Source organism: Phyllostomus hastatus, unplaced genomic scaffold (assembly GCF_019186645.2).
Source record: "Phyllostomus hastatus isolate PE091 unplaced genomic scaffold, TTU_PhHast_1.1 phas_contig_80, whole genome shotgun sequence".
Taxonomy (NCBI): domain Eukaryota; kingdom Metazoa; phylum Chordata; class Mammalia; order Chiroptera; family Phyllostomidae; genus Phyllostomus; species Phyllostomus hastatus.
Genome location: NW_025333960.1, coordinates 22739167 through 22758411, shown reverse-complemented (window position 1 = coordinate 22758411; position 19245 = coordinate 22739167). Strand labels below are relative to the sequence as shown.

Genomic DNA, 19245 nt, shown 5'->3' with positions numbered 1-19245 from the left:
TATATTCTTATTTAATAATTGTAGATTTCTCTGCTGCCCCATCTGTTTAGACAAAATGTTCAAGGATGATATGTTCAGATACATTTAGATGCACACACACAAATTTGATCCATGGGAAAGTCCTCCATTTTATTATGATAGTCTGAGATACCAGTGTTTAGAATGAGTTTCTTGAGCTTGTGGGTTAGTTCTGATACCTAAACTTGCTATGGTTTTTGCCATGTAGTTTTTAAGGAACATAACTTAGAGATGTGAGTTATTTGCCCTAGCTGGTGTGGCTCAGTGGGTTGAGCGTGGGCCTGCGAAATAACGGTTCACCAGTGCCATTCTCAGTCTGCGGCACCTGCCTAGGATGCGGGCCAGGTCCCCGGTAGGGGGCACAAGAGAGGCAACCACACATCGATGTTTCTCTCCCGCTCTTTCTCCCTCCCTTCCCCTCTCTAAAATAAATAAAATCTTTTTTTAAAAAGAAAGAAAGAAATGTGAGTTATTTCACCTTTCCTAGTTTCCTAGCTATTCTGCGTCAGTGCAAGGACAGTTGGACCAGATCCGCGCAGGAGTGGTTGAAGGGAGTGCTGGGCCCGTGAGGCTGTCATTTCAGCTGGCTGCAGTCTCTAGAGATACGCGTGACTCTCTTCTTACAGAGTTGTGATGTCCGCTGTCCCGTCCGCTCACAGATTCTGAGCAGAATCTTCACAGAAAAGCCGAGTGTAATCATTAATAACTACCCAGATGAACTGTGGGCTTTAGAGTGGTCCACCTAATGGTAGCGTCTGCCTCGTTTGGGAGCTTACCGATAACGTAGAATCTCACGAATCTGTTCCCCTGGATCAACACTTGCATTTTAAGAAGATCCATTGGCAATTTATGTACGCAGAACATCTTGATGAGCAGTGATCTCTGTCGTCTCTCATTAATCGTCCGTCACACAGCCCTTCAAGGAGTTACGGTTATTATTTCCATTTTACAAAGCAGGAAGCTAAAGTGAACAGGTGTTGACTAACTTGCCTAAGGTCTAGGAACTGGTAAGTAACCATGTTGGGATTTGAATCCAGGTCTGTCTAATCCCAGAGTCCCTGCTTTTAAATCCAAGATTTGTTGATTCTCAAAGTCTTAGCACCTCTTCAAATGAAAATCCAGTCAGGAGGTGATATAACACTGGATTCATATCACTGCCTTACATGCTTTTCTAGAGCAATGTAAGAAGAGGGAACTTGTTAAAACACAGGGAAATTCAAAACCAGAAACCAGAGTAGAATTGATCCCTGGACAATGCAGAGGTTGGGGCATCCATCTCCCCACCCTGCCACACAGAGACTCGAAAATCTACGAATAGCGTTTGATTCCCCCAAAACGTAACTACTAATGGCCTACTGTTGACTGGAGGAAGCCTTACTAATGACACACACAGTCGATTAACATATGTTTTTGTATGTTATATGTATTATATACAAGGTTTAGAAATGTTATTAAGAAAAATCATCAGAGAAAATACATTTACAGTATTTGTTTTAAAAAATATGCACGGAAGTGGACCCCCCACAGTTGAAACCCATGTTATTCAAGGGTCAGCTGTGTCCCCAGTGTATAACATGTTCTTTCTGTGTTGCTGTGTGTGGTCCCAAGCCTTTGCTGGGTCTGGGACTGTAATGGCCTATTTTGAGAACCCATGTCTCAGTGGTTAAGAGCAGCTCAGCCCAGAACCTCCCTGTGCTCTGAGTTTCCTCCTCAGTCAGATGGTGTCCGTGGTGATACTTAAGAGTTTGTGGTCCACAGTGCTAAATGAGTTGTGTTTTGAAAAGTGTTTTAAAAGTTTTCCATCACTTTATTATCTTAGCACAGGATGTCTTATGTTTGAAAAACAGCTGATAAAGTCCCAGTCTCAATCTGCAGTTTTTCTCCTATAAATACCTTGTCCAGATGCTGGGCAGGGCCTGTCTGCGGGCCTTCTTCTGGGCGTCCAGTGACTCAGCCCTGTCGCCCTGCCTCTATTCTGATAGGTAGGAAATCTCAGGAGCCTCTGGCACCCTGGCTCACCCAGGCCAAGTCCGTCACCTGGATGCTTTAGTTCCCCCAAGGCCTGTTTGCCTCGCTCCTACTTTTCTTCAAGGTTTAGAAGTGCCGAGGCCTTGGAGGGATTTGCCTCCATACCTGCTTCTAGGTTTGTTCTGAAAACCGCAGTTCTCTTTTTCAAGTACTAAATTTCAAGTAGCAAAAGGGATGGGAACAGGGGGGCTCTGGTGGGTGTAACTGCTGCCCAAACTCCAGCAGATTCACAAAAGTCAGATTAGAATGAAATCAACAGCTTTTTACAATACATGAAATTTTATCTGGAGTGGTTTGGGATTAGGGGAGCAATCCATAACACACTGGGCTTCTTAAAACATGTTTGATTGTTTCGGTAAATTCTAATTTCTGTATTCCAGGAGTAGGGCCTGTGTTTGGCTAGGTCCTGTCTGGTCCTGAAAATTGGGCTATAATTTTCTAATATTTGACTGTTTTCTTGGAGACTAAATAACTCAATAGAAGTTCCACTTAAAGTCGATGTGTATTAATATATATTTTGAGTATACTTCAAAATCAGGGTAATTAGTTGGTGTTTTGATGCAACATTGCTGACCAATTAACCCTTTCGTGACTTGTTTTTAGTTTGACAAGGTGCTCTTAGAAAATAGAAACGACTGATATAATGCAGGATTTATTACCTCTAATTTAGTTTGCCTTTTAAATATTCACAGTATTCAGCTAATACAGTCCTAATGGGATAACTTTGTGGGCTTTTGTAATTTTAATTAATAATTAATAACTTTAATAATTCTACTAGTTTTATTAAGGCTGCTTATCTGGAATGTCATTTTCTACTTTGTGATATTCTTTCTGACAAAACTACATATGTGAATAGATTTTCAATATTCCATCTTGAATATCTTACTGCTTTTTACTCCAGAAAAAGATTTACAGAATATTTATTTTTTTAGTGGATTGAGGTAGCAGTTTAAAGACACATTGCTGCAGAAACATACAAACATAAATAAAAGTATAACAAGATTATTATAAAACTGGTTATGCTAGCTTAATTTTCTTTTTATCTCAACTTGGTGTTCATTCACATGTTAATATATTTTATGGTTTTTAAAATTTTATTTACTTATCCTCACCTGAGGACTTTTTTTTTCATTGCTTTTTAGAGAGAGAGAGGAAGGCAGAGGGAGGGGGAGAAAGAGAGAAACTTTGATGTGAGAGAGGAACATGGATTGGTTGCCTTCTCAAATGCACCTGACCCAGGATCAAACCCTGAGCCTGGCTATGTGCCCCTGACTGGAAATCAATCCCACAACCTTTCGGTCTATGGGACAACACTCCAGTCAACTGAGCCATACCAGCCAGGGCTATTTATTTTTAAAAGAGAGATGAAGGGAGGGAGAAATAGAGAAAGAAAAACATCAATGTGTGAGAGAAACAAAATGTGATTGGTTGCCTTTTGCATGCACCCCAACCAGGGACCAGCCCACAACCCAAGCATGTGCCCTGACCAGGATTGAACCAATGACCTTTCGCTTTATGGGACAATGCCCAACCAACTGAGCCACATTGGTCAGAGTGTATGTTAATTTTTTAAAAAGTAACAGTAGGATATCCATAGTGCTGGTGATTTCACTATTTTCAGGATTGTTTTATAAGTGGAAGGGGAGTGGTATAGTTCCAGGCATATTTCTCAAATTTTTTTTTAACTAATGAAACGAATCATAAAATCATAGGCTCTATTCCCAGCATTTAAATGACGACACAGAAAACTTCTGAACATAGGGTTCTAAGCATTTGCTACGTACCAGGGTGAGAATTTGGAGGTAAGGAATAACTTAGAAATAGTTCAGAGACAGCAATGGAGAAACTGCATGGGAAGACATAGGGTGAGTCAGAAGGAGAACTATTGGTGAGGAAGAAGAGGGTCTGTTTAATGACTGCTCACAGGCAAACCCTGGAGATTCACAATGTGCACCACTGCCAAAGAAATGGGACCAAAGTTGGCCTAACCCAAACTAAACATTTAAACCTAAAAGTGTGTAAGGAGGACATGAAAATTTGGAAAAAATACAGTCTTGCCTGGTCAAACACTTAAGCCTTCTCTTTGCTCTCACATTGAGACCTCTTGGGAAGGCTTTAGTGTGCCACTCTTGCAGATGTCCCAGCACGAGAGATGAAGTATTATGCAATAGTCCGAAGAAGTTCAGAACTGGTATTATGCCTCAGTTCGCATTTTAATTATAGGTCTCACGATTACTGAAAGCCTCATTCCTTTGGTAGCCAACATTATTTCTGTCACGTCTCAGGTCTGTAGGACCATACTGTGAATAATCGATTACTAAAGCACTTGTGAATAGTGCTTTGCAGTTTGCAAGAGGGCTTTCTTGTATGTGATTTCATGCTAAGGAAGCTTTGGAGGGCACTTCCTAGTGTCAGGTACTAGGGCAGATAGATGATGGGGACACAAATACAGCTCTATCCTTGGAGACTCACAGTCTTGTGGGGAAGAAAGACAAGCAACCTAAAGAATATACCCTGTCAGTGGGGTAAGTCCTGTGACAGTATGAGCAAATCGAAGGCAGAGGATAGAAGCAGAGATACCCATTCTACAGATGAGAAAAACCGATCCTCAGAGAGGCCTCAGATCCAGGCCTCTTATACAGTGGCAATTTTTTAGCTGTAACTTATAGCTAAAGTTTTAAAAGCATTGATTTTAGGCATTAAAGGGGAAAGAAGGACATTGGGTTTTGTGTTTTCGTGTGTCAGGAAAATAAAAGGGAACATTCTCGATGTGGTGGGGGGGACACACACACAGCCCAGTCTTCCAAATGTCAGCACATGTTCAAGGTAGAAGTTGGCTGAAAGCTATCATAATTTGGGGGTCTCTTCTTCATGTCAAGTCGAGCTCCCGGGGAAGCCCTTCCCACGGTGGTCAAGTGCCGACTGGCTGCTTCTAGGTCCCACACTCGGCCGGGAGCAGGTGGCCGGTCTCCGTGCTGCTCCGTCTGCTCCCTGCTGAAGACTTGCTCCCCAGGGCCTTCGGCTTTCCCACTGTACTCGGAGCACTTAATTAAAAAAAAAAACAGAATATGTACTGATGCAGAGTTATGACTAGTAAAAAACACCAATAAAAATGACTGTTAAGTGCTTGACAAATAGAAAATGTTTAATAATACTAAGGTGCTTTGTGGGGCAAGGGTTTATCCCTTGGCACAGGATAACAGGCCTTTCTGTGGAGGTTTTCCCGGGATGCTGCTCTTGGCAGGCAGACAGTTCTTGCCCAATCAGAACAGGTGAGCGAAGTAGATCGTGTCGTCCTGGAGTCACCTGACTTCTTACTGCAAGCCTGTTGTCTGGAAGTGACAATGACAGACCTATAGATAATACAGTGTTATGATAAAGATAACACTTTGGTGACACAGGAACAAAAAAGGGAAAATATAGTAGGAAAATAAAGGAGAGGGGAGGGAAGTAGCTAAGGTACCTCCAGTTTTATGAGAAGGTTAGAGCAAAACCAACATACTTTCTAAGTTCTAACTAGACTTACCAAAGGGTAGACCAAGTTCAAGTTATGTGAATAATTAACCAGAATGGCCTTAGGCAAGTTACTTAGTTTCTCATCTGTTAAATGGGGATAGTGGGAATATTGCTGCTGGGATTAGTAAAATCCTGTATTAAGTGCCCGATAACTGGTAAGTTTTTTTTAAGGTTTTATTTATTTATTTTTAGAGAGAGGGGAAGGGAAGGCAAAAGAGAGGGAGAGACACAATAATGTGTGGTTGCCTCTCGCACGCCCCCTACGGGGACCTGGCCCGAAACCCAGGCATGTTCCCTGACTGGGAATCAAACTAGCAACCCTTTGGTTCACAGGCCAACACTCAATCCATTGAGCCACACCAACCAGGGCATTTTTTTAAAGTTTCTATTGGTTAGAGATTATTGACAGGCAGGTATTAATATGTCTTCAGTGTTCGATAAAACTGTGCATGTCATTAAAATATATAGAATTTGATTTTTCCTGATTATCAGCAATGAATTTGTACAAATTAGTATATTTATTTATATTTTTCATTAGAATATTGTGATACCAGCAAGCCATATTCTAAATTTTTTTTTAAGATTTTATTTATTTACTTTTAGAGAGTAGAGAGGGAGGGAGGGAGAAAGAGAGGAAGAGAAACAGCAGTGTGCCAGAGAAACATCAACTGTTTACCTCTTGCACACCCCCAATGGGGGACCTGGCCTGCTACCCAGGAATGTGCCCTGACCAGGAATTGAACCGGGGACCTTTTGGTTCGCAGATTGGCACTCAGTCCACTGAACCACACCAGCCAGGACTCTAAATTGATTCAAATAAACAAATAATCTTATAGAATACATAAATAAGATCTTTTAAACGTCTATCATTAAAAGTAATACATATGACCAGATGATAAGTTATAGCATTTTTTTAATAGTAGCTTTTTAATCATGGCCACTTTACAACCAGAAAAGACCTCATCCAGACACAATGAAGAACATGAAACTTCCTGGCACCAAGTTGGATCAAATAGTGGCACTCTGTGGAAGAGCTAATTTTAGAGATTGTGTCATTCTTTTAACCCTCTTTTCCTACTTGACAAATAAAATACTTGCTTAGTTGACAGAAATCATCAAATAATTCACATTTTATCTTAGTTTATACCAACTTGTTTAGAAATGAGGTCAGTAAGTATTATCTGCATTGTGAAGCAGAATTGTAATTAGTGTATTAGCCTTCCATTTACTGCTCGGGGTTAGGGTGCAAGAAGACAATAAAGTAGGGCGATCAGTCCCGCTGTTGAGCAGATCCTTATTTCCAAGAGAACTGAGAGACATTATTTTCTTATTCAGAGAAGAAAAAAGTCGAATTTCTTCCAAATAGGAGCAAGACTACACAGTAACCTTTTTTGTCTTCTTGGCCTACTGTGTTTTAAGAGGACAATGTAGAGAAATTCAAAGTCCATAAATAGAACTGTGCCAGGCATTTTTGCATTCTTTAAACTTCTTAGCCCCCAGTATTGTACTTATTGTGTCTTGACACCAGAATGCAGCCTGCCCTAGGTTTTAAGCAAAACTCAAATACATGATATAACAAATTAATAAGACCTAATCACATGCCAGAAGGTATTTGAAAAGTTTCACGAATTAAAAAATTGAGTTCCTTTGACACAGGCAGAGAACCACGATGGGGAAAAAATGGTGGCTTCAACAGCTTGTTCACATCAGAAGGAAAGGTGGGTGTGCCCAGCTTCCAGAGGATTAGTCACAAGGGGAGCTGAGCTGCAGATCCTGCAGATCAGGTTCGATGCATATATGATAGAAATAGTAAGCAAAATCGAGACTATTTGTTTAATGCTTATGCCCTTAGTCACAGCCAATTTGTAAGCTATGTGGAAGTCAGATTTGAATATGAAGATAACATTTCTCTTATCACAGTCTGAGCTGGTCAGGGCACTTTATTGAAGAGACTTACCAGGTGGTTTCCATTGTCTAAGCTCAGCTCAGGGTCCTTTCCTTTAGGAAGTCTTCTCTTGCCTCCCCAGACTAGGTTGCGTGCCCCTCACCCGTGGTGGTGACACTCTGTAAGATTTCTTCATACTTTCCTCACCTTATGCCTTTCAAGTTTATATGTCTCTCTTCTCAGTGTAGTACAAATAGTAACTAATAATTTTTAAAGTCTCCATTAATTAATTATTCAAAAATAATAATAATAGCTACGTTAGCATATTTATATTTAAAAATAACTTTTCCAGAAAAGATAAAACTAGTGAAAAGAAAAATAAGATAGTTAAATTAACACAAGACTAGCTTAACAGGAGAAAAGCCAACTTAATATGCACAGAGAGAAGAACAATATGATGCTCAGATCATAAAATGATCCAACCAGGCACCTTTTAAAACTTTTTAGACAAGTATGCACCAACTTTGTGAGAAATTGACAGGACAAAGAAGGTTAGTGCTCATTAGAGAGGAATCTAGGCCAGGTTTATGGGCATCCCTCAGTGAGGAATTTAAACGAAGTAGTAAATTAGAAAAGAGACAGGAAGATCGGATTACAGAGACTTTTCAGTTCCGAGTCCTTTCGCTGGAGCAGGAGTGTCCTCCCCAGCGAGGAGGACTCCCTTCACAAGGGAGCTCTGTGTCCTGCATTCAGGGAGACGAGGGAGGGTCAAGGCGCCCTTTTGGCTGCCTCCACTCTTCTAACTTGAATTTAAAGTAAGCACCATGCCAGAATGGGATATTTTGGGGTGGCTTGTCATGGGCCCCAACAAAATGTAACATGTTACTATACATCCTCTGTGAATGTTAGTAAATGGAAAACCCAGGACTGCAACCTAGGTCTCTCACTTGTGCACTCATTCAACCAATATTTATTGAGCCCCTACTATGTGTTAGTCACTGATGACCCAGCGTAGAACACAACAGGTCTCATTTTTCAAGGACTTCACATTTAACGGAGAATGACAGACATTAAAACTAACAAAACTATAATTAAAATAGACTGAAGTGACTGGGTGGCTCCTCCCTCCTGACAGGCAGTCTCCTCCTCCAGTTGGTTGGGCCCCACTCACCCGGGAGCAGGCCCCTCCCATGATCACTGGCTTCGCGTGATCCCACCTGGAGGCTCCGCAGGGGTCAGAGCAGATGCAGCTGTGACTGGCCTCCCCTCTTCTACATCAAGTGGTCGTTGTGGATGAGCCACATCAGACTTAGTGTTTCCCGGATTAAAATATTAAGGGAAGGGTGGGTAAATTATATAGAATGGAAGTTAGCACAGTTTCTTTAAGAACTCAGAGTGGGTGACACATCTGACCACCTCAACTTGGTAGGTGGGGTGAGGTAGTGGCGGCCCAGAGAGACTGAGCAGCAGAACCTGGTCCGAAGTCGGGAACTGACCGCCGTCCATAGGCTCAGCGTGTCTTTCCTGGTCGACATAGCCCTGTCTCCTTCCTCACTTGCCAGGTTTTGTGTCAATGTTATGATGAGGTTGCTTCAGACTTGATTCCGTTGGTTCTCAGCCTGCCAAGGTTCTCCCTGCCAGGAAATACTGCCTGAGTGCCTGAGGGGACAAGGTCTTTTTGGGGTCAGAAAATCTGTGCCTTTCTCCCCACCCCTTGTTGGGAAAGAATGCAGGTAAGCTACTGATGGAATCAAAAGGAAACGTTAGCATAGGGAGGCGCTCCTTTGTGCATCACTAGTCCGCATTTGTGATGCTGAAGAACTGTGGGATTAGCATTTGAGAAGGAGGGATCGTCGGCCAGCCTCCAGCCGACTAGGCGGGGCTGAGCCCTATCCTAACCTCCCTGGGCTCCATCAGGTGCAGGCACCTAAACCAATTTATGGGAAGCCTTAAGGGAAGCCCCGATCCGTAAGGCAGCTGTTACAGGAATACCTGGTCGGGTGACCTTGACAATCCCTTCTCCCCTAAGAACCTTTGATTCTCTCCTGGCAAAAGTATCTGCAAATCAGTTTTTGACAAATCAAATATTTGTAGATTAGACAGCAGTATTTACATGGAGGGAAATTGTGTTTTTAGAGCCTTTGTTTGTCCTTGATATGATATCAGATCAGGCTGTTTAAAGTTACACATACCTTGGTATACTAACAGTGTCTGTTGCCATTCTTAGTTGGAACATGTTTTATGTTGGAACTCACACACACACACTCTATCTTTTTACAATATTCAGCTTAATATGATGTATAAAGTAATGAGTCTGACAAAAGTCCGTTCTTGGGACATTTCCCCTTTGGTTCACTGCCCTGTTTTCGATGCCTGGCACAGTGGCTGGCACACTTGCAATGCTCAAAAGTATTTGTGGAAACATACAAATATTTTATAATAACATTTCAAGGTACATTTATAATCTTTGCCCTCCTAGCTCTGAGCAGAAAGGCTCTTAAGTATTTTACCTCACTTGAAAAAATTAAAACTAATTCTTTAGCTGTCAAGGTTAGAAACAAAAAGCTCCCCCAATAGCACTTAAATGGGAAAAACCACCTTTCCTTAAATGTGTTGCACACCTACTGTGTGCCCAGCACTGTGCTGTGCCCTGAAGGTTAGGTCATGTTTCCTTCTACATGTGGTCCAAATTTCATTTTTCCTCTCCTGTTGATTTCTCAGCACATAGTGGGGAGCGCACACAGTGGGGAGCGCACGCACCCAAACTCATCACCAGCCACGGTAGACATAGCGATGGTCACCACCGTGCCATGCTAGCACAGGTGTGGGTCTGGCGGGCAGGCTGTGCCCTCTGGGAAGGGGCAGGGCAGGTCTAAGATCCACTTGCCTGAAGTTACCAGACCTGCACTGCAGCCTCTTCTGTACTTTTGGTCTGGACCAGTCTTCTCCCCCCTCTGCCTCCAGCCAGCTCAGATGTTCTCTCCTTTCCCTTTCCCCCAACCCTCATTTCTCCTCCCCTTCTCCCCTGCTCACCTCCAACCCCATAGCAACTCAGAGAAACCCTTTTATGAAGGTACACATTCGATTTCACAGAAGCATCCAGTATTTAGTATCTGCTCAAATTATAGAATTAATAGTGCAACATTGAGAATTTCTTTGGGTGGGAATTCCAACTTCAGGCCGTCAGTGTGGTGGTTTGGGTTTAGAGAGGAGAGTTCCTTTGACCTTGTCTTTCTGCCTGTCCAGCTGTCTGCCTTGGGTCTTTATGGTTGTTATTTGGCCTCTTCTCACTCTCCTAGGTTAATTTTATTAATATTAGGACACATCATGTACTGTTTTAAGAAATATCAATTACTTTTATGAGATTTGATCGTGGACTCAAGCCGCCTTTCTGATGGTTCACAGCTATGGGAAATAAAGTCAGTTCGCTCACACTTGTTAATGCTGTTTGGGAGCTCACGTCTGTTCTGGTTCAAGCACAATCTCGTGGGTTCATTTTCATTTAAACTTAAAAAATACACTCTGAGAGGGCAAAGTATAGTTAAAGAAAGGGTATAAAGGTACCAGCCTTTTTCCTTCTTGGTAATTTTTTTCAACCAGTATATTTCTCTTGGTTCTTAGGTTGTCTTCCCTTGGGCTTTACCCTCTGTTTTCATTTGAGCAGGGTGTGGACAGAACAGAGAAAGGAAGAAGGGTTTTGATCTGAGAAACATGGTAGAGCACAGAGCACGAGCAAAAGCCCAGGGACAGAAAAGAGCATAGATATTCCAGAACACTCCAGAACAGAAAGGACGTGTGTGGGCTTCGTGCATAGAGAGGGTTAGAGAGGTGGTGAGAGAGAAAGCTGAAGGGCTCAGCAAGGACCCTACGGTGTCTCTCGTCCACATTACGGTTTCAAACCTCCTGTTGTGTTGTGGGCAGTTACGGAAGGCTTTCAGCAGAGGAGGACAGGATGCACCTGGTTATTTTAAAAAACAGGCTCTCCTCGGTGGAGGTGTGGTCCACGGTTGCAAAGGAACTAGAGCGAGGGTGGAGACTGCTGTCTAAGGAGTAAGGTGGCAGTAGTGAGATCGGAGAAGGTAGAGGCTGCAGGACACGGATCTGGGTGTTGGGGGACAGAAGCGTCGGGCATGGATGGGCGGGGCGAGTGGAGATGCTATCTGTTGAAATGGCCACTGCAGGGGGCCCGGGGGTGGGAGGGGCATGGCGAGCTCTGCTTTGGAGATGTTAAATTTGGAAGTTCACCAGTGTGTAGATGATAACTACAGCTACTTGGGGTGGATTATTTTGCTTAGAAAGAAATTGTAGTGGGAAAATACAAGAAGACCCCCAAGAAACGTGAATGTTCAGAGGCAGGGCAGAGAAGGAGTTGCTGGCACAGAGCCACAAGGGAGGGGGGCGGGTCGGAGGGGAAGGAGGACGCTCCTGGGGCACAGCGGAGCCCAGGTGGTGATCTGTGTGGTTACTGCAGCTGAACCTTCCGGTGAGATGAGGCCTGGGTGTGTGTCCTCTGGTTTTACCAGTAAGCCTTGCGTGCGTGCCCTCTGCGGGGCAGTTTTGTGAGGTGATGGGCAGGGAGCAAAAGTCATGCTGGAGTGAACTGAGGGAGCAATGAGAGGTGAGGAATGGTAGCAGCCAGCAGAAAGGGAGAAAAGGGGCTTCTCTCCCAGGTTTGACTGCCTGAGAGAGAGAAATAGAGAGAGGGAGGAGCCAGGGGGAAGTGGGGGTTGGAAGTGAGTTTGTTGGGTTTCTGTAGATTTTATGTATTTTTAAGTTGGGAGAGACCCGGACATGTTTACAAGCTGATGGGAGGGAGGCAGTAGAGGACAAGAAGGACAGGTGGTGGCAAGATCTGCAGGACAGGTAGAGTGTGACTGGCTTGGGTTGTTTCATTAATATTTTATTTCCTTTGTAAAACCACGGAAGGAAAGACTGGCCCAGGCTGGACTCAGCTCTGCAGCCTCAGCTACCTGGATTCTCCTCACAGCCCCTCCTGGATTCAGAACTCCCTGGAGAGTCAAGATTCCTGGTCCTAAGGGATCTCGCCTCCCATTTAAAGGATGGTGGTCTTTCCACCCTGTGCAGAAGCCAGACACACATCGAGGCCTCATCCCACTGGAAGGCTCAGCTGCATTAACAATACCAACCATGCCCTGAGCCCCTGGGTTCCTGGGCTCCTGCACCACTGTTCACCCCCTTCCCCTCCCTCTTCCCCCACCCACCCAGTGGTCGCTCTTTGCCAGGAACTCCTTCTCTGCCTCTCCTCCTCCCCGTTTAGGAGGGGAACCTGAACATCCTTTGTATTTGAACTGAGTCAGTGACAAAGCAGAGGATCAAGTTCAAGGCAGAGGCCCATTTAATTGGAAAAAAAAAAAGCTAGATAAAATAGGAACAATGTCTGGAAATGTTTCTCAGACCAGAGGAAGAACGGATGAGTTGCATTCTGTGCAATGAACATGCTGGGTCTTGAGTTTCTTGGAATTCCAACAGACTCTTGTTAGTATCATTTAACTGATTTGAAGTGGCATGCCTGTATGTCCAGAGAGACAATTTCTAGACTTTGTTCTGAGTTGGGCTTGAGTAAAGTAGATGTTCATAAGGGAAAAAGACACCCTTCTATTAACTGTTTTTTTTTCTGGGAAAAAAATTACTGTGATTTACAATGTGTAATTTTTTCTTAATTAATGAACTTTATTTTTTAAAGCAGTTTTAAGTTCACGGCAAAATTGAGCAGAAAATTCAGAGGATGCCTTTATATACCCTGACCGGCAAATGTACTTCCTCCCCTCCCATCAGCACCCCCACAACAGAGGGGTGGTACATTGTTACAGTGGATGAACTTAGCCCCCAAACTCCGTAGTTCGCATTAGGGTTCCCTCCCGGTGCTGTGCGTGCAGTGGGCTCTGACAAGTGTACAAGAGCGTGTACCCACCCTTGCAGTGTGGTACGGAGCAGTTTCACTGCCTGAAGCCCCTCTGTGCTCTCTCTGTTCATCTCTCCCTTCCCTGCATGTGTTTGCAGCAGTCCTGTTCCGTGTGAGCAAAACTGAAGGTCTTGATGAAGCCTTAATGATAGCTTTGTTTTGGTTTGAGTACCTTCATACACAAAGGAAAATTCAGTCACAGACCTGGAGTTACGACTTTAAAACAGCGATTTTCTACCCTTTTCAGCTCATGGCACACATAAACTAATTACCAAAATTCTGTGGTACACACAAATATTTTTTTGCCCATCTGACAAAAAATAGGTATAATTTTGATTCATTCACACCCAACGGCTATCATAGTGTTGGCTGTTGTCGTTTCTTATTTGACAACCTAAGGGAAAAGAGGTCAGTGCCCCTGAACACAGTCAGGTACTGCGTGTTTTAAAAGTCCTTGCAGCACACCGGTTGAAAATCGCTGCTTTAAAGCAACAATATCTAAATTCCAGCTTTACTCTTCTCTCTGTAAGTATTCCTTGCCTTCCTTTCTAAGCTTTCAGTATGAACATTACACCAGAAGCTTTTTTTCTTACCCCTTTGGGGGATGGAGGAAAGGGCAGAGCAGCCCACCCTTGACCGTGGCCTCCAGCTGAGGATGATTCGTGGCCTCTCCGTGGCCTCTCCGGTGGATTGCAGTGCACCTTTCTGTTCCCAGAGGGCTGAGGAGGGGAAGCTGTGGCTTCTGGAAGGTACTGACAACAATGTTCATGGCAGGGACGCCTTGAGAAAGAAAGACAGAGAAAGGTGGTTTGGTGAGTAAGGGGTTAAAGCCACTGAAGTCCAGGGTCATGCTGTTTACTCATTGCTACTTTGTACAGAAAATGTGTTGCTTTAAAGCTTAGGGAAACTGGTTAACTGTAAATTCTGACTTTCAAAACTTGCTGGGAAATGCACAGGGTGAATTGGGCCAAACTATCAGTTCTTCAGGGAAGGGCCCCCCCTCTGCCTTAAGCCTCTTTATCTGTGTGCATAGCATTCTCATTACCAGTCTTTATGCAGCTCTCCTGGGTTCCCAGCATCCCTCCGGAGGCCTTGAGGAGGCACAGTGGAGCAGAAACTGCTTCTCTGATGTCACTGTGCACCACTGCCTGACCTTTGCTCCCTCTCATTTACCAGTATTCGTGTTTACCTGGTACTTTCCTATTGACTGTTTTAGACTCATTAGATTTGATGGGCTAGTTAAGTTTTCTAATGCTTAGTAAAACATACCTATTATAAGTATTTAGAAACAGGAAAATAGCCATCTACACGCACCCTAAAATAACCCTGCATCTCATTGATTGGGAATGGCGTCCACCACAGCCTCACAGAGCCAGCGGGGACCCCCAGGTGTCCCAAAGGTTGTGATGGGTGGCCCAGGAGACTCATGATGCAGGTGAGAGGGGGTGTCCCTCCTCGGGGTGCTGGAAATGTCTAGGAAGGGCCGCTTCCTTGCTGGTCTCGCACATTCAACTCACTCACAGTTTTGTGCATCCTTGGGTTTTTGTTTTCCATCCAGAAGAAAATGCTGTTAATGGCTGTCCTCCTGCCCCCAGGGCTGCAAACTGATGGCCCCTGCCTGGAGCGGGGGTGGGGGGTAGAGATATTCAAATAATATCCATGTATCTCAACTATTCTTCACTAAACACCTAGCGCAGGTGCTGTGGAGGCTCTGGAAATGGCAATGATCCACCAGACTGAATGACATTCTGGGGGGCGTCAGCCAGACTGAAAGGGTATGAAATAGGTATCAGCAAGAAAATATGATATAGTAGTAAATGTCCTCCAGAAAAGAAAACAAAGGGATGTGACAGGTGGTTGTGGACGAGTGGGGCTGCTTTAGATGGGGCCTTCAGGGAAGAAATCTCAGAGCCACGAAGAACCTTCCAGGCAGAGGAAATAGCTTGTGCAAGAGTTTGGGGAACTCCTTGGGAAATACCAAGTTAGTGCAATCTGACTCTAGGGTGCAAAGAAGGGAACGAGGTGGAGTGGCCACTTGGGCCTCCCTGGAGATGGTGGGGAGTCAGGAACACTGGCTTCCCCGTGTAGTCTGATCATGGAGGTCAGCCCAGAAATGCAACGGACTGCAAAGCGGACCAGAGTGTGTGCGCCCTTGCAGTTGACCATGAGGCCCCAAGCAGGTGATGCAATCTCCTCACTGCATGTGCTCTGTGAGGATATTAGCAGCCCTGCCTCCTGAGGGAGGTGCCTGTAGGTCTGCCAGTGTCTTCCTTAACCCCTAAGGCCTTCTGGAAAGTCATTACTGGTGGAAGGAAAGTTGCATTGGGAAACTAAGCCAAGATTGCAAAAGTTGGTGTTAGGATAATTCTGTTTTTCCCCAGACTCCTCAGAGGGAGGCTCTGGAGACTGGTGGCTGGATTTCCTGGGAGAGAGATGTTTTAGGGGAATGAACTCTTGATATTTTCTTTTTTTCCAGAGGACTTTTTGGATGGAGTTCACCTACGCAGTACTTTCAGACAGTGAGATCAAGGCCTTTTGTTCGAGGAGGAAGGGAAGTTGTGGCTGTAACAAATAACTCTGGAAGGGCATATGTAGTGTGCCTTTGGATGTTTTTAAATTTAAAAAGTTTTATAATTTAACACAGGTACATGTTAAAATTTTAAAATATGCCATGAAAAATAACGTTGCCTCCTACTCCTGACTCAGGCCCCCATTTTCCTCCCTGGAGACAACCACTGTTACATTTTCTTAGAAATGCAGACATTTAACATGCATCTTCAAACATATCACATGCCTCCCTTATGCTTTTTGAAAGGCAGAGCTTTCTTAACTGTTTGAGTGGGTGGCGGTTGCTCAAAGGTTTGGAAGGAGTAAGACAAGATAGAAAGAAGATGGAATTGTGTCATAGGGATCTTGATTCCTGACCATGAGTGAATTTGGGGGCTCACATAAATAATAGAAATCATGGCCAAGGGAAAAAATAAAAATCATACCCACTGTTAAATGAGCTAATTCTGTCTGCAGAGATAGATAGAATGTTTTGGAAATACCATGGGACCTAGAATATTCTCGTTATGTGTACTGTAGGGGAATCTTTTGGTGTCTTTTATTCTTTCTCTCACCATAGCCTGAAATTGGTGGGAGAAGCCTATGGCACCTTCCCCTTGGCACCCCTGGCAGGCAAGTGTGGTCTGAGAGTAGGGGGCACGTGCAGTCCCCAGTGACAAGCAGGACCCCCTGCTAGAACATGGGCAGGTTACAGCGACGAGGTTCAGCATCCAGATCCAGCTGTCGGGGTGAGCACCTCACCTCCAGGAGAGAGGAGCAGGGCCACCCGGGCATTCACAGTGGCATTAGAAGCCACTCAGATAACAGTCAAGAAGCTCCTGAGTTAGCACCTCCCTGCCCCAACCCCTGTGACCCGGGCCACTCCTGAAGCCCTCAGATCCTGTTCTGGATGCCAAATAATGTCCAGATTTTCTTACCACAGCCCCTTGGTTACCCCCGTGTAACCATCAGCCCCTTGAGACATTAAAACATTGATTCTTACCCATGTATTATAGATGTAGAAATTGAGTCTTATAATATAGGCAAATCCGTTGTCAAGTTCAAATAGAAAGGAAGTCAGTGTGCATAGTTGACTGTCCTCAGAGCAAGTGCAGGGAAGCGCTGGTCCGGCAGCAGTGGGTGTCGGTCTGCACAGAGGGCTCCCAGGCCGGCAGGCCTAGGAACAGTGCCATCATTTTGGAAGCCCTGGATGAAAAACCCATTTAACTCAGTGTTTTCCAAGTTTTTTTGATCATTAACTCACCACCTTCTCCACCTGGTAATATCTAACAGTACCATTCCTCGTAACATTTTGGGAAACACGAGTTTACCACATCACCAGGAAAAAATGTAACTTTTTAGTAACTTAAAAAAAATCTCTCTCTGTAAAAGTCTATTTGTACTATTTAAAATAACTTACGTCTAATTATTTTACCTATAACAATTTAGGAACTGCCGAAGGCACTCACACGGCCGTCAGCCACCAGTACGATTTTCTAATTCATGCAGCAGCAGACAGACGCCTCGGGAGGTGCTGGGAATCTGCTGTGGGTCTCAGCCACCTCCTGGCTTTGTGACTGGACCAAATTACTCAACCTCTGTAAACCTCAGTTTCTCTAGCTGAAAATGATGTTAATTATTACTTTATGGTCAGTGCAAAAATTCAGTGAATTGACATAAAGCACTTGGCACAATGCCTGGCGTGTAGTAAATGCTCAGAAAATACTAACCTTTATTATTCATGAGCTCCATGCAAATTTGCTGTTCAGCACAGGCTGGTAGATAAGATTCTTGTCTCAGGGATAGATGCCATCGAGATTTGATTACACTTGAGAAAACTGCAGTTGGCTATGGTGTCCAATCTTAATGTAACTGGAGAAAAACTGTGCCCTATTGTGTTAGTTCCTAGGGCTGCCATAACAACATACCACAGACTAAGTGGCATAAACAGCTTGAACAACAGAAATGTGTTGTCTCACTGCTCCGAAGGCCAGAAGTCACACTGTCTCCAGGGCTGGTTCCTTTTGAGGGCTGTGAGCTCAGCTCTGTTCCAGGCCTCTCTTCTAGTTTCTGGGGGTTTTCTGTCCGTCTTTGACGTTGCTTGGTTTATAGTCACATTGCCCTGGTCCCTGCCTTCACACTCAGATGGCATTCTCCCTGTGTGCTTGCCTGAGTCCAAGTTTCCCCTTCTTATAAGGACACCAGTATTGGATTAGGTCCCACCCTACTCCAGTGTGACCTCATCTTAGTTAATCACATCTGCAAGGACCCTGCTTCCAAATAAGGCCACATTCTGAGGTGCTGGAGGTTAGGACTTTAACGTTCGAATATTTGGGGACACATTCAATTCACAGCTGCAGTGTGGCAGGTCAGTCCAGTGAGAGCATGCAAGAGAAAAGACTTGGTCGTACACAGTTGGGAAATTTTGTGTTTGCTTTTTTTTTTCCTTAGAACTATTTTTTCAGTCATCTTTATTCAACAGAATGCATGTGTTTTAAGTGTGCAGTTCAGTGAGTTTTGACAAATGCATACACCCGTGTAACCATCACCCCACCCCGATCAAGGTATAGACCACTCCTGTCTTTCCAAGTTTTCTCCTGTCCGTCCCCCACCCGCATGCCCCAGCCTCAAGGGAGTCACTGTAGATGAGCTCTCATGGTACCTTTTCTTGCATTTCATAAAAATGAAGTTATACAGTATATATATATATATATATTATATATATATTATATATAATATATATATATATATATTCTGTGCTAGCTGATTGTGGTTTTTTTGTTTTTGTTTTTTTTTTGGCTTGTGTCTCCTTTTAAAGCAAGCCATTAATCTGCAGGAATCTAATGTAGACAGTTTTAGTAACCGTAAACCCAGTCCTTAGAATTCTGTAACTAGATGGAACATAATTTTGATAGGCCTTTTAAAAACTTTATTTCCTTACTATGCCCGTGGTCCCATATTAGACACCTCATACCCTCATTAAGTCCTCACATCAGCTTTGTGAGGTAAGTATTCTTTTCTCCATTTATAAAAAGAGGCATTTTCTTTGATTGCTGCTACCTGGAAAATGGGTTTAATTGAGGAAAAGTTCAACATTTGCCAAGATTAGAGCTTCATAATATTGGAATATGCCTGTAGTAGTGTTTTTAGTGAAGTGTTACAAGGTCATTGTGCAGATGCAATGAGCATGTAATGTCGGATGTTGAATATGGTGCCTGACACTGAGGCCCCCGAGTGCCATTGTCATTACCATTATTGGTGGACTCGGGGGCTGTCACAGCTGGAGCCCCTCTGTTATAACCCAGGCCCAGCTCTTCACCCCTCAGAG

General features: G+C 44.0%; 1 protein-coding gene and 1 long non-coding RNA gene across 4 annotated transcripts in view; one reads left to right on the top strand and one right to left on the bottom strand.

Moving 5' to 3' along the window:
• KCTD1 (potassium channel tetramerization domain containing 1) overlaps positions 1-19245 on the top strand; it is a 181114-nt gene that overhangs the window by 99045 nt on the left and 62824 nt on the right. The window lies entirely within an intron of this gene.
• LOC123826078 lies at positions 4971-18050 on the bottom strand. Its single transcript, XR_006786996.1, has 4 exons — positions 17648-18050; positions 16921-17123; positions 13964-14150; positions 4971-5090 (listed from the first exon to the last, which is right to left on the bottom strand). It is a non-coding gene; the product is annotated as an uncharacterized LOC123826078 (long non-coding RNA).